Raw genomic sequence first — 12,968 nt, forward strand, 5'->3', positions numbered from 1 at the left:
GGGGTCCATCCCATCCTAGAGAAATGGACTTTGTAACCTCCTTCTCGTGCATGAGGTAGGTAGGTGGAGCAGTTTATAAGAAGAGCACAGTCATAGTCGAGATATTCCATCTGTAGAACAGCTGTTTTGACGACTTTGAAAAAATCATTGAATTTTACAATTTACATAAGGGAAAAAGTACTCTGAAAACAATTATAATATATATATTAAACAATTATAATTTCAATGAAAATATAAGCCTCACTCTTAAACGAGAATAATTTAGGGGAATAGCATAATGACGATTGGCGGCAACATATTTGAAACTACGATCAGACTACTGTATATGTGTATATTATAATAATTGTTTTCAGAGTACTTTTTCCTTTATATAAATTGTGAAATTCGTTGATTTTTTAAAAGTCGTCAAAACAGCTGTTGTACAGATGGAATATCTCGACTATGTGCCGTTTCTTTTTATAAACTGCTCACCTACCAACCTCATGCACGAGAAGGAGGTTACACAGTCCATTTCTCAAGGATGGGATGGACCCCCAATTAGTTTCCCAGGAAAAAGACTCATGCCAGATTATAGAGCTGATAAATAACTATACAGTGTATGAATTTGAAAAAAAATCGGTCGTCATTTTCGAGAAATCCGTGAAAAACATGGTTTTTTAGTCACTATCCGCCATTTTTCTCAAGAATATTACGGAGCTCCTGCAGTTTTCCCAGAAATGAGACTCATGTCAGTTGATAGGGCTTATAAATAGCTATCCGTGGTATAAATTTGAAGAAAATCGTTAGAACCGTTTTCGAGAAAAACATGAAAAACATGGTTTTTTAGTCATTATCCGCCATTTTTCCGCCATATTGAATTGAATTTTATTGAATTTCTTATTGTCAGATCCTCATCGTATAAGGACCTTAAGTTTAAAATTTCAAGTCAATCGGTTAGTGAAGAATGGAGTTATCGTGTTCACAGACACACACATACACACACACAGACCAACACCCAAAAATCATGTTTTCCTACAGGTACCCTGAAAAGTGACCATTTCTGCACTGATTGCAGGCCACAAAGAATCACTTTTCCGCACTAGTGCGCAAAGTGAGTACTTGCGTACTCCAGATTTGCAGCATGACAACGCAAAATAATTAGTAGGTTATATGGAGCACCAGTGCAGCAAAATCAAAATTATGTTGGTAACATCATAGTGAGGTCCACGTATAATAATATTAAGGCAGTGGACAGCAGTTGACAGCCACCTCATTCAGCACACAGCCTTCATCATTTACTACATTATTATTATCCAATTCTAAATAAATTAAGGTTTTTATTAATAATAAAACTACACAGAAAAACATTGATGGATTTCAGGTAATTTTACCATAATTACAACTTTTCATTTTCAATGGTAACTGTAGGAAAAATTTTATGTGAAATACGTGCGCAAAGTTCTCTGCTGCACTCAAAAAACCATTCCGCCCTCGCCTACGGCTCAGGCGTAAACGTTTCTTTCGGTGCAGCAAACTGTCACTTGCGCACTAGTTGCACAAATAACTATTTTGGACTCAGGGGACCTTGAAACGTATAGAAAACTTGAAATAAGGGTAGACCTACCTTAATTTTTTTGGGAAAGCAATACTTTCCTTACCTATGGTTATAGGGCAAGGAACTTTCCTTACCTATGGTAATAGGGCAAGAAAAGTAAAAATCACGTTCCATTCTAGCTTCAGTATCGATTACCTATGTCTCTCACTCATTTTATCTTTTTCTCTATTCTTATTTCTATCTTTCTCTTCTATTCCACCCACGTTCGTTGTTTTTATCAAGAAGAATTTCTCAAGAGTACCAGTAGTTCCTAAAAATGTCTGATACCTGGTTAGGTTTTATTCTCTCACTTTCTCTCTCTTTCTCTTCTCCTCACAGACTCTATCTCTCTATCTCACACACAATCTATAATTTTGCTGTATTGTAAGCTATTGTATATAAGTGTATAAGCCAGTATATATTGTAATCTACATAAATAAAGTACTCAATCAATCAATCAATCAATCAAACAAATTATCTCTCTTTCACTCACTCACATGCATACTTCCATTCCCACTCTTTCTTTCACGAAGACTGTCACTCTCACTCGCTCTCTCTCTCTCTCTCTCTCTCTCTCTCTCTCTCTCTCTCTCTCTCTCTCTCTCTCTCTCTCTAGAACCGGAGAAAGTACTTTAAGGATACCCAATCATCGAACTACTATTTTCACAAAATCCTTCTTGGTCAGTGCCTGTCGTGCATGGAATGCACTTCCTGTTTCTATCAGGTCCATCGAGAGCCGAGCGAGCTTCATCCTGACTTTAAAAAACATCTTTTGGAACAAATGACTGAAACTGTCCGGCCTTAGAACGATCACATGACAAACATCCCCCACCCATCCCACAAATACAAACCTTTAAACCTGTTACAGAACGAATTGTTATATATATTATATAACTCATGTTATTTCAATTATCCACTGCATACTGCTGTATATTACTGAAAGTTGATTACCATGATCTACTTTCAGCCTACTTCATTTTATTAACAATTATTTGATCTTATCTACCTATATAATTATTTTACTTTATCAATTTTCTGTTTTTTTCTCTCAAATATTCATATTGATTAAAACTTTTACAATATTTCCATTAATAAATAAATCCTTAGTTAAATAATGAAATTAACGTTTTGGTAGAGAGTTAGTGGGGAGGATATTTTTAATATTCTTTCCGAAGAATGGACATTGATATGTCCAAAGCTCCGCCAATTTATGTAGATGCATAACAATATAATTATTATCTATAGTTATCATATTACAAATTGCTTTTTCATATCATATACAGTTCAATAATTATTTTCTTAGTCTATATTATGTGAATTCATCTATAATTTTGCTGTATTGTAAGCTATTGTATATAAGTGTATAAGACAGTATATATTGTAATCTACATAAATAAAGTACTCAATCAATCAATCTCAAATGAACTGGTTCTTAGCTTCGAATTATAATTCCCAACAGCTCTATATCATCACAACAGCCGGTGGTGTGTTGATGGGAAGGATATTATGTTATATCCTTCTTAGAGAATCGGCAATTATTTGTTGAAACACCGCCGATTTATGAAGTTACGTCACAATATTATCGTTATGCCAATTGCATTCAATATTTTTATTTTCATTAATTAATTTTTATACGTTGGATAATAAGCATCAGGCTAAGCATCAGGCCTACCGTCATTTGATGTAAATCAGTGTATAAGCCAGTAGATATTGTAACTTACAGAAATAAAGAACTCTAATCTAATCTAATCTAGTCTCTCTGTCTCTCTTATGTGATAAATAAATTAATCGATCAATCTCTCCCTCTCTAGGGTTGTGTGGCAGAGAGGACCTAGAGTCCCAACTCCGCCCTAATAAAGGCAGGCAATTATTCAATTCAATTCTATCTCTCTCACACCCTCTCTCTCTCTCTCTCTCTCTCTCTTTCTCTGTATCTCCAAGAGAAGAGTTGATCATAGGTGAAACGTGTAAGGAATTTTCCAAAAAGGAGGAAGATGCGAAAAAGAGAGAGAAAGTATGGAGAGAAGAGAGGTCAGAGAAGGATGGAGAAAGCAGAAGCTCAATAGAGAGAAGTCGTACAGGGTTGGAATAGTGTTGAATACGTGGAGAGACTGTCTATGCGAGTTTACTCTCCAAGTTAAGGAAGAGAATTCTGAAGCAGGGGGCTAATCATTTTGGCAATAATATTATCCTATCCTAATAGGTTATCATATTAGGTTATCCTTTCCTATTAGGCTGGCCACTATCCTATTAGGACAAGGCATGCATGTGTGTACATACATGTGGTCATACATTGTTGTTTCATCACAGCGAAAGGTTTTGAACAAAATTTATTGAGGTGAGGTTCCTGTATCTTCGATTTTTGGTTGTTTACTTTCTCTACACTACTCTATTTTTAGTTGAATTACTTTCTTGTCATCATGATTTCTAAGTTTCCAGTCGAGCTTCAAGCGAAGTTTTTTGAGGTTAGGTTCTTGTATCTTCGATTTTTGGTTGTTAACTTTCTCTACACTACTCTATTTTTAGTTGAATTACTTTCTTATCACCATAATTTATAAGTCGAGCTTCAAGCAAAATTTTTTGAGGTTGGGTTCTTGTGAGGTTACTGTATCCAAGCAGGAATTTGTTTGTTGAATTTAGGGCTCCAACGCTACGACAGGTCTTTGTAGGGAGAATCGTTACACATGCCAATAGAAATAAGCAGCATCTTATTTTGAATACACATTTACACAACCTTCGTCCGTCTGTACTCAATCCTTATACTCGAAACTTCACAAGATTACAGTAACTATAAATAAACATCAATTCACATACCTCATGGAATACTTTGCTAATATAGTCCCATATCACTTTATAAACAATAGAATAACAAGAAAACTAAGTAGTGAAATAGAAGAGTGGGTAAAAGCTAGAGTTTATTTCAAGATAAGTGTATGAAATGATAATTTTGTAATAATTTTGAGAATATAGTGTATAATCCGTCTGTTATAGTACGTTTTTGTTGATTCTGTACGATAGGTATTATAGTATATATCCACTTTTAGTATTTATTAATATTATAATATTTGTATTTCTCAATCGCACTCACTGCTGGCGAACAAGTTCCACTTATGCCAGTAGTGCCTTTTTATATAAATTCATTTACTTATAATATTATTAATTTCATTATTGTACTGTATACTTCTAAAATGTTGTACTTTTGTTAACTTTATTATTTTGTGATTGTAGATTTATGTCTGTAAAATTATTTGGCAAATAAATTACAATACATTGTATCTCCAATTCTTGTTGAACATGCATGCAAAAATACACAGTCAACTTCCATTGTTGTGTCAACACAGCTGTGATTACAGCGAAACGCTTTTAGCAACATTTTTTGAGGTTAGGCTCTTGTATCTCTGTATATCTATGTAAGTTTTGTTGTTTATTTCTTTCCTTGCCCTACTACCATAGGTAAGGAAAGTATTGCTTTCCAAAAAAAATTAAGGTACCCCAATTTCAAGTTTTCTATACGTTTCAAGGTCCCCTGAGTCCAAAAACATGATTTTTGGGTGTTGGTCTGTGTGTGTGTGTGTGTGTGTGTGTGTATGTGTGTATGTCTGTGAACACGATAACTCCATTCCTAATTAACCGATTGACTTGAAATTTTAAACTTAAGGTCCTTATACCATGAGGACTCAACAATAAGAAATTCAATAAAATTCAATTCAAGATTGCGGAAAAAATGGAGGATAATTACTAAAAAAACCATGTTTTTCACGGTTTTCTCAAAAACGGCTCTAACGATTTTCTTCAAATTTATACCATGGATAGCTATTTATAAGCCCTATTAACTGAAATGAGTCTCATTTCTGGGAAAATTGCAGGAGCTGCTTAATATTCTCGAGAAAAATGGCGGATAATTACTAAAAACCATGTTTTTCACGGTTTTCTCAAAAACGGCTCTAACGATTTTCTTCAAATTTATACCATGGATAGCTATTTATAAGCCCTATCAACTGACATGAGTCTCATTTCTGGGAAAATTGCAGCTCCTGCGTAATATTCTCGAGGTAAATAGCGGATAATTACTGAAAAACTATGTTTTTCACGATTTTCTCAAAAATTACTCGACTGATTTATTTCAAATTCATACTCTGTATAGTTATTTATCAGCTCCATCAACTGCCATGAGTCTCCTTTCTGGGAAACTAATGGGGGGTTCACCCCATCCTTGAGAAATGGACTTTGTAACCTCCTTCTCGTGCATGAGGTAGGTAGGTAGAGCAGTCTATAAAAATAACACATAGTCGAGATATTTCATCTGTAGAACAGCTGTTTTGACGACTTTTAAAAAATCATCGGATTTCACAATTTACACAAAGGAAAAAGTACTCTGAAAACAATTATTATATACACACATATACAGTAGTCTGATCGTAGTTTCAAATAATTATGTTGCCGCCAATCGTCATTATGTTATTTCTCTAAATTATTGTCATTTAAGAACGAGGCTCCCAGTTCAATGAGCAAGGAAAGTTGTGTGAGTGTACCACACCAGATTTTTTTTCCTTATGTGCTCTATCTGAGGTTGAATTATTCTTTCATCGTTATAATATTTATATAATTCTTCAGTGTTTTATTTGTTATTGGTTGTTTATTTTAAATTGAAAGTCTCTCGCTGATGACAAAACATGCATGATGAACATGTGTGTGTGGGCATGCATGTACACACAATCAAGCATGCATGTACACACAAAAAAGCATGCATGCACACACAATCAAGCATGCATGTACACACAATCAAGCATGCATGTACACACAATAGTTTGAAAAAGTGTACCAAGACAGCATAAGGCTGGCCACCAACGGGTAGAACATGCATGATAAACCTGCATGTCATGTTTGCATGAACACATTCACATACACACATGTATTTTTATTAGTCATTTGTTGGGAGTGTAAGAGTGTAAAAACGGCACAATATGAGAGACTACCAGCGTCAAATAGCTTCACAAAAACAACTACTACTGTAACAATTACTATAGGACTATCGGCTTGAGTTAACAGTGAAATTTGGAACATTAACGCCCTAGTGATAGTAGTTTTAATTTTTCTGCTCAAAATTTTCAAGTTTATTTCAATATTATTGAAACTTTCGGATTGTTTAGTGTTATTTCCGTTATAAATAAATAAATAACGTATCATATCTCCTCATGCTATCTTTTCTCCATCCTATTATATTAAGCGAGCAATCTCTGTATATCTGGTCATCTGGTTATTTATGTTCAACGGATCACGAAAAAGGCTCTAACGATTTCCACGAAATTTGGAATACAGTAGGTTTATGATATAAAAATTCGATCGCACTAGGTCTCATCCCTGGGAAAACTCGCTGAAGGACATGAAAAGGATAATTCATCCATGGAAAAACAGATGATAATTTCGTAATCTGTCGATAACAGAAGATGTGTGTGCCTGTGTGGGAGATCAGCTGTGTAAATCAATTAGCTTACCGTATCTCGCGAGAAATTTAGAAATTTTAATTGACTCGATCAAAATAATCTGATTTGTTGACATGAGATAATATATATCATAATAAATTATTCAAAGTTAATCATTATTTTACAGTTGTAAGTGATTAGTGAATGTTATTTTGTTATTCAATTTGGTATGTAAACAATCTTAATTAGAACTTTTATGTTTTCAAATATTTGGACTGAAAATTAGACCTGGATTCAAGTGTATGGAACATGTTCTACTTTTTGGAATATTTATAGTGTATGAATCAAAATTCGGGGAAGAAACCGTTTTGGGTTGTGCCTGTTAGTCCTTCCCCAATCATTTTTAAGAATTGAGTGCTGTTTATTAATAAATAAATAAAGAGCGAAGCTCGGTGCCCCGATATTGATGTTATGAATAAACCAATATTTCCCAATGATTCTGACTCAGTAATTGACGCAGAAAAATTAATAGAAACATTTTATTGCTTTATAATTCTTTACATGCATGTCACACCGTTAGTGGTCAGTCTCAAGCGAGTAATTTCTGTTTGAATATATGTATGTTTGTGAATACGTATGTCGGAAAATCTCGAAACGGTTCTAGAGATTATCATGAAATTTGGAATACATATATAAGTCCATGAAATAAAACATTCTTTTGGAACAGATCTCAACTCTGGGAAAACTCGCTGAAGGTCCTCAAAATAGTTATTTGTGCAACTAGTGCGCAAAGTGACAGTTTGCTGCACCCGAAAGAAACGTCTACGCCCGAGCCGAAGGCGAGGGCGGAATGGCTTCTTGAGTGCAGCAAACGAACTTTGCGCACGTATTTCACATTAAATTTTTCCTACAGTTACCATTGAATATGAAAAGTGGGTAATTATGGGTGAAATTCCCTGAAATCCATCAAATGTTTTTCTGTGTAATTTTATTATTAATAAAAGCCTTAATTTATTTAAAATTGAATAATAATAATTGAATTATAATGATTAGTAATTCAATTGAAAATTTATGTGACTGCTTGAAGGAGGTCTGTCTTATGTAAGCATTGAAATGACTATAATGAAGGCACATAATGGCAAGGCAACGCTGTTCTCCACTGCCATTATAACGTGGGCCTCACTATGTGTATTACCAACTTAATTTTGATTTTGCTGCACTGGTGCTCCATATAACCTACTAACTATTTTGCGTTGTCATGCTGCAAATCTGGAGTATGCAAAGTACTCACTTTGCACACTAGTGCGGAAAAGTGATTCTTTGCGGCCTGCAATCAGTGCACAAATGGTTACTTTTCAAGGTATCTGTAGGAAAAAGAATATTCGTTCTTTGATTATTGAAGGACATAGATCAAGTAGGCCATGTTGTGATTAAAGTTATCCTGTTACATCTTATATGAGTTGTTAAGTTTTGTTAGTTGTGGTTATTATCTATACTCTGGTATAGATATAGATAGATATCTGTATCTATTATGATAAAATACTCCATCTCAAATAATATGATTCACTCGTCAAGAAGAATCAATTTTACATGATTTTATGATTGAGGTGATAAATTTTAATAGTTCATCAAGACTCTTCATAGTCAACAAACAATTTGGCAACATTGCAGATGTGGAAAAGGATAGCGCTATATCTGCTATGTCTAATGTCAGGCAAAGAGAGCAAACCCATTTTGATTAGGACTTCTTGCTTTTATTTATTCATTTCATTTATTGCCTTTCAAAAATAATTTCGATTATACAATAATATGATTGGAAGTAGACAACAGGCATAGCCCAAAACTGACTCTCTCTCTCGAATTTCGATCAATGTCAAAGTCTTTTTATGGAGGACTTTACGCCAAACGCCAAACGCCAAACGCTCACGATCGGCATTTCCCAACGTTTTACGAGAGATAAATGTGTGAAGCAGTGGATGATAATAATCAGCAGTGAGCAGAAGAAGAAAAGAAGAAGAGAAGAAGAAGAAGAAGAAGAAGAAGAAGAAGAAGAAGAAGTGGGGGAAGAAGAAGAAGAAGAAGAAGAAGAAGAAGAAGAAGAAGAAGAAGAAGATTTGTAAGCATTTAGCACTAAGGGCGGTATTTCATTATTATTTAACACGGCTGTGTAAGTTGTTGGTATATTATGATATGATATATATGATTATATGTATGGTATATGCTGATATGTATGGTATATAATATATAAGTTTTCCTGCAAGCTATTTGTTCTGTTTGAAGTTGAATGTTTTGGCACCCTTCAACTCTGCAATGTAATTAAAGTGAGATCCAAGTTATAATGGCAGCATTTGATTAACATTGGTGTTGCTATCCTTGTCTATCATTCCACAAAGCACATAGCGCTATCCTTTTCCAGCTCCGCAACGTTGTTGGATCGTTTTTATCAATCTATATACATAAAAGCGAAATGGCACTCACTCACTGACTGACTGACTGACTCACTCACTCACTCGCAGAACTAAAAATCTACCGGTCCAAAATAGTTCAAATTTGGTAGGTATGATCAGTTGGCCCTTTAGAGGCGCACTAAGAACGGATTTGGAAAAAATTCCAAAGATACGCCCAGAATCTGCGTTTTTTAGCGTTTTCTCAGCTTTATCGAGAACAAATTAACAGATAATGTTCAAATTTAGTACAGAAGCTCAGCTGTAGGGTGTAATAATGTTGTGTTAGAAGGAATTTGCAATAACGTCAAAGATACGCCAAAAATTAGCGTTTTTCCAGCGTTTTTTCGCTTTTTCTCAGATTTATCGAGAACAAATGATCAGAAATTGTTCAAATTTAGTACAGAAGCTCAGCTATAGGGGGTGTAATAATGTTGTGTAGAAAGAAATTTGCAAAATAATGTCAAAGATACGCCCAAAATTAGCGTTTTTTCCGTTTTCTCAGATTTATCGAGAACAAATGAACAGAAAATGCATGTTCAAATTCACCACAGAAGCTCATCTGGGGTGTAATAATGTTGTGTTAGAAGGAATTTGAAATAACGCCAAAGATACGCTTAAAATATTAGCGGTTTTTTGTTTTTTAGCGTTTTCTCAGTTCTTTCATCAAGTAATAGACAGAAAATGTTCAAATTTGGTACAGAGGTTTAGCTAGGGTCTAAAAATTTTGTGATGAGGTAACTTTAATATTTCATCAAAAATACGCCCAAAATCAGCGTTTTTCCAACGTTTTTCTCAGCTTTTCTGCGTTTTCTCAGTTCTTTAACTTTCTGATGGAATGAAGCATGCTCAAATAAAAAATGCAGGCGAGCGAAGCGAGCCCGCTGATCTCATTATTGGACGATCCAGTCGGGGGTCCAGGGGGCAGACCCCCCTGGCTAGACGGATATGGCGAGTGAAGTGAGCCTGACGGCTAGTATAGAAATAAAATTAACAGAGTTGAATTATTAAAATGTTTCCGTTCATAAATAGAATTCAATTTAAAATTTAAAAAAATTTCAGCTGTAATAATTTAATGATTTTCCGGGAATGTTGTTGATATAGATACTACAATTATTCAAGTCTTCTAATTGATGATAATTATACAAATGGAGATTGATTGATTGATGATTTGCCTTTATTAGGGCGGAGTTGGGACACCCAGGTCCTCTCTGCCACACAACCCTAAAAAAGAGTGATAGAAGAACGGATTGCATTGAGGGTAACCGTCTACTGGAACCGTATTCAACCGATCCGTTCGGTCGTTGGGTCGGACGAATCTGCCGGCCGTGGATTCGGCCGAATATGGTTGTCCATTGGAACCGTTTACGTCAGTCTAGTTCAGTATTTGGCTGAACTATTGAATATTGAATAAACCACATAAATCATAGCCACCAAAATAATGATTAAATTGAGAGTTTCAAAATTTAATAAACAAATATCCACTTAATGAGTTATTCATTACAAAAATCTAACCTTCAGATCCTATTTGTTCAGTAATCTTTGTCTACAAATTCCTTTGAACATCGCGACGATGATATCTTTTGTCTCACATATCCCACAATGGAACATGCTCTTGAATCTAACTTATCAACTTTTCATTGTCCATAGTTAACAGTTTACGAAACAGAACAAGTTCAAAAATCTGGTATGGTACACTCACACAACTTTTCTTGCTCATTGATCTATAAGCCTCATTAACGAGGATAATTTAGGGAATAACATTATGCCGATTGGCGGCTAAATAATTAAAACTACGATTATACTATTGTGATTGTTTTCAGAGTACATTTTCCTTTGTTTGAATTATGAAATTTGAGGATTTTTTTAAAGTTGTCAAAACAGCTCTTCTACGAAATAAAATATCGACATGTGTACTTTTGAATAAACAGCTCTACCTACCTACGTCACGCACGAGAAGGAGGTTACAAAGTAAATTTCTCAAGGATGGGGTGGATCCCCTGTTAGTTTCTCAGGGAGAAGACTCATACCAGTTTATAGAGCTGATATATAACTATAGAGGGTATGAATTTGAAAAAAATCGGTCAAGTCATTTTTGAGAAAATCGTGATAGAAATTTAACAGATTCATTCTTCTCAGGAATATTACGGAGCTCCTGCAATTTTCTCAGAAATGAGACTCATGTCAGTTGATAGGGCTCATAAATAGCCATCTAGGGTATAAATTTGAAGAAAATCGTTAGAGCCGTTTTCGAGAAAACCGTGAAAAACATGGTTTTTTAGCAATTTTACGCCATTTTTTCCGCCATTTTGAATTGAATTTTATAAAATTTCTTACTGTCGAATCCTCATGGTATAAGGACCTTAAGTTTGAAATTTCAAGTCAATCGGTTAATTAGGAATGAAATTATCGTGTTCACAGACACACACACACACACCACACCACACACACCCACACACACACACACACACACCACACACACACGACCAACACCCAAAAATTGTTTTGGACTCAGGGGACCTTGAAACGTATAGAAAACATGAAATTGGGGTACCTTAATTTTTTTTGGAAAGCAATACTTTCCTTACCTATGGTAATAGGGCAAGGAAAGTAAAAAACAGACAAGACTGTGAAACAATTTTGAGGTTAGGATGATGTTGTCTCAGCTCGACTTCGGCCGGATAGAGCCGGAAAATCCCATTCAATTCGGATCGAAAAATTGATCGTCCGGAGACGGCCATGCACGGCCGTATGAACCTGTTGCAATGGACGAGCATCTATCTATTCCTTTCTTTGTTGGGAGATCGTTCGGACGAGTTCGGTAGTTTTCGGCCGATGCTAGTTCGGACGAAAACTGTTATAATGGACGGCCCACCATAAGAGGTACGCAAAAGTAAGATGCAGAGAAGGAAAAAGATTTTGATGAAGAGAAAGAGAAAGAAAGAGAAAGAAAGAGAAAGAAAGAGAAAGAAAGAGAAAGAAAGAGAAAGAAAGAGAAAGAAAGAGAGAGAGAGGGTGGAAGAGAGAGGAAGAAGAGATGGTGATAAAAAAGTGGGAAGCAAATTCAAAGCACAGTAGAAATCCAATCAAAAGTTTTCATATGACATGAAACCACCGTGATAACTTAATCGAGTTTACTGTTGGCGTATGTGTCTAATGGAGAGAGAGAGAGATAGATAGGTAGATAGATAGATAGAGAGAGAGAGAGAGAGAGAGGGAGAAAGGGAGTGAGAGAGAGAGTAGCTGGGAGAGAGTCCAAGTATGGAATATCGATAGTATAATATTGTGATAAAACTAGATAAATCGGCGGTGTTTGTCAACTCTCCGCAAAATATAAAAAATTATATCCTTCCCTTCCTTGACACGACCGGGAGAGAGAGAGAGTGAGAGAGAGAGAGTGAGAGAGAAAAAGAGAGATGGATAGATAGATAGATATTTATTGATAATTGTTACAAGGCTGTTGCCTATGGTAAAATTTACAAAAATTGACAATAACATTAGATCAAACTTACAAGATAATAATTATTT

The sequence above is a fragment of the Nilaparvata lugens genome, chromosome X, assembly GCF_014356525.2.
Source record: "Nilaparvata lugens isolate BPH chromosome X, ASM1435652v1, whole genome shotgun sequence".
In the NCBI taxonomy this organism is placed as follows: Eukaryota; Metazoa; Arthropoda; class Insecta; order Hemiptera; family Delphacidae; genus Nilaparvata; species Nilaparvata lugens.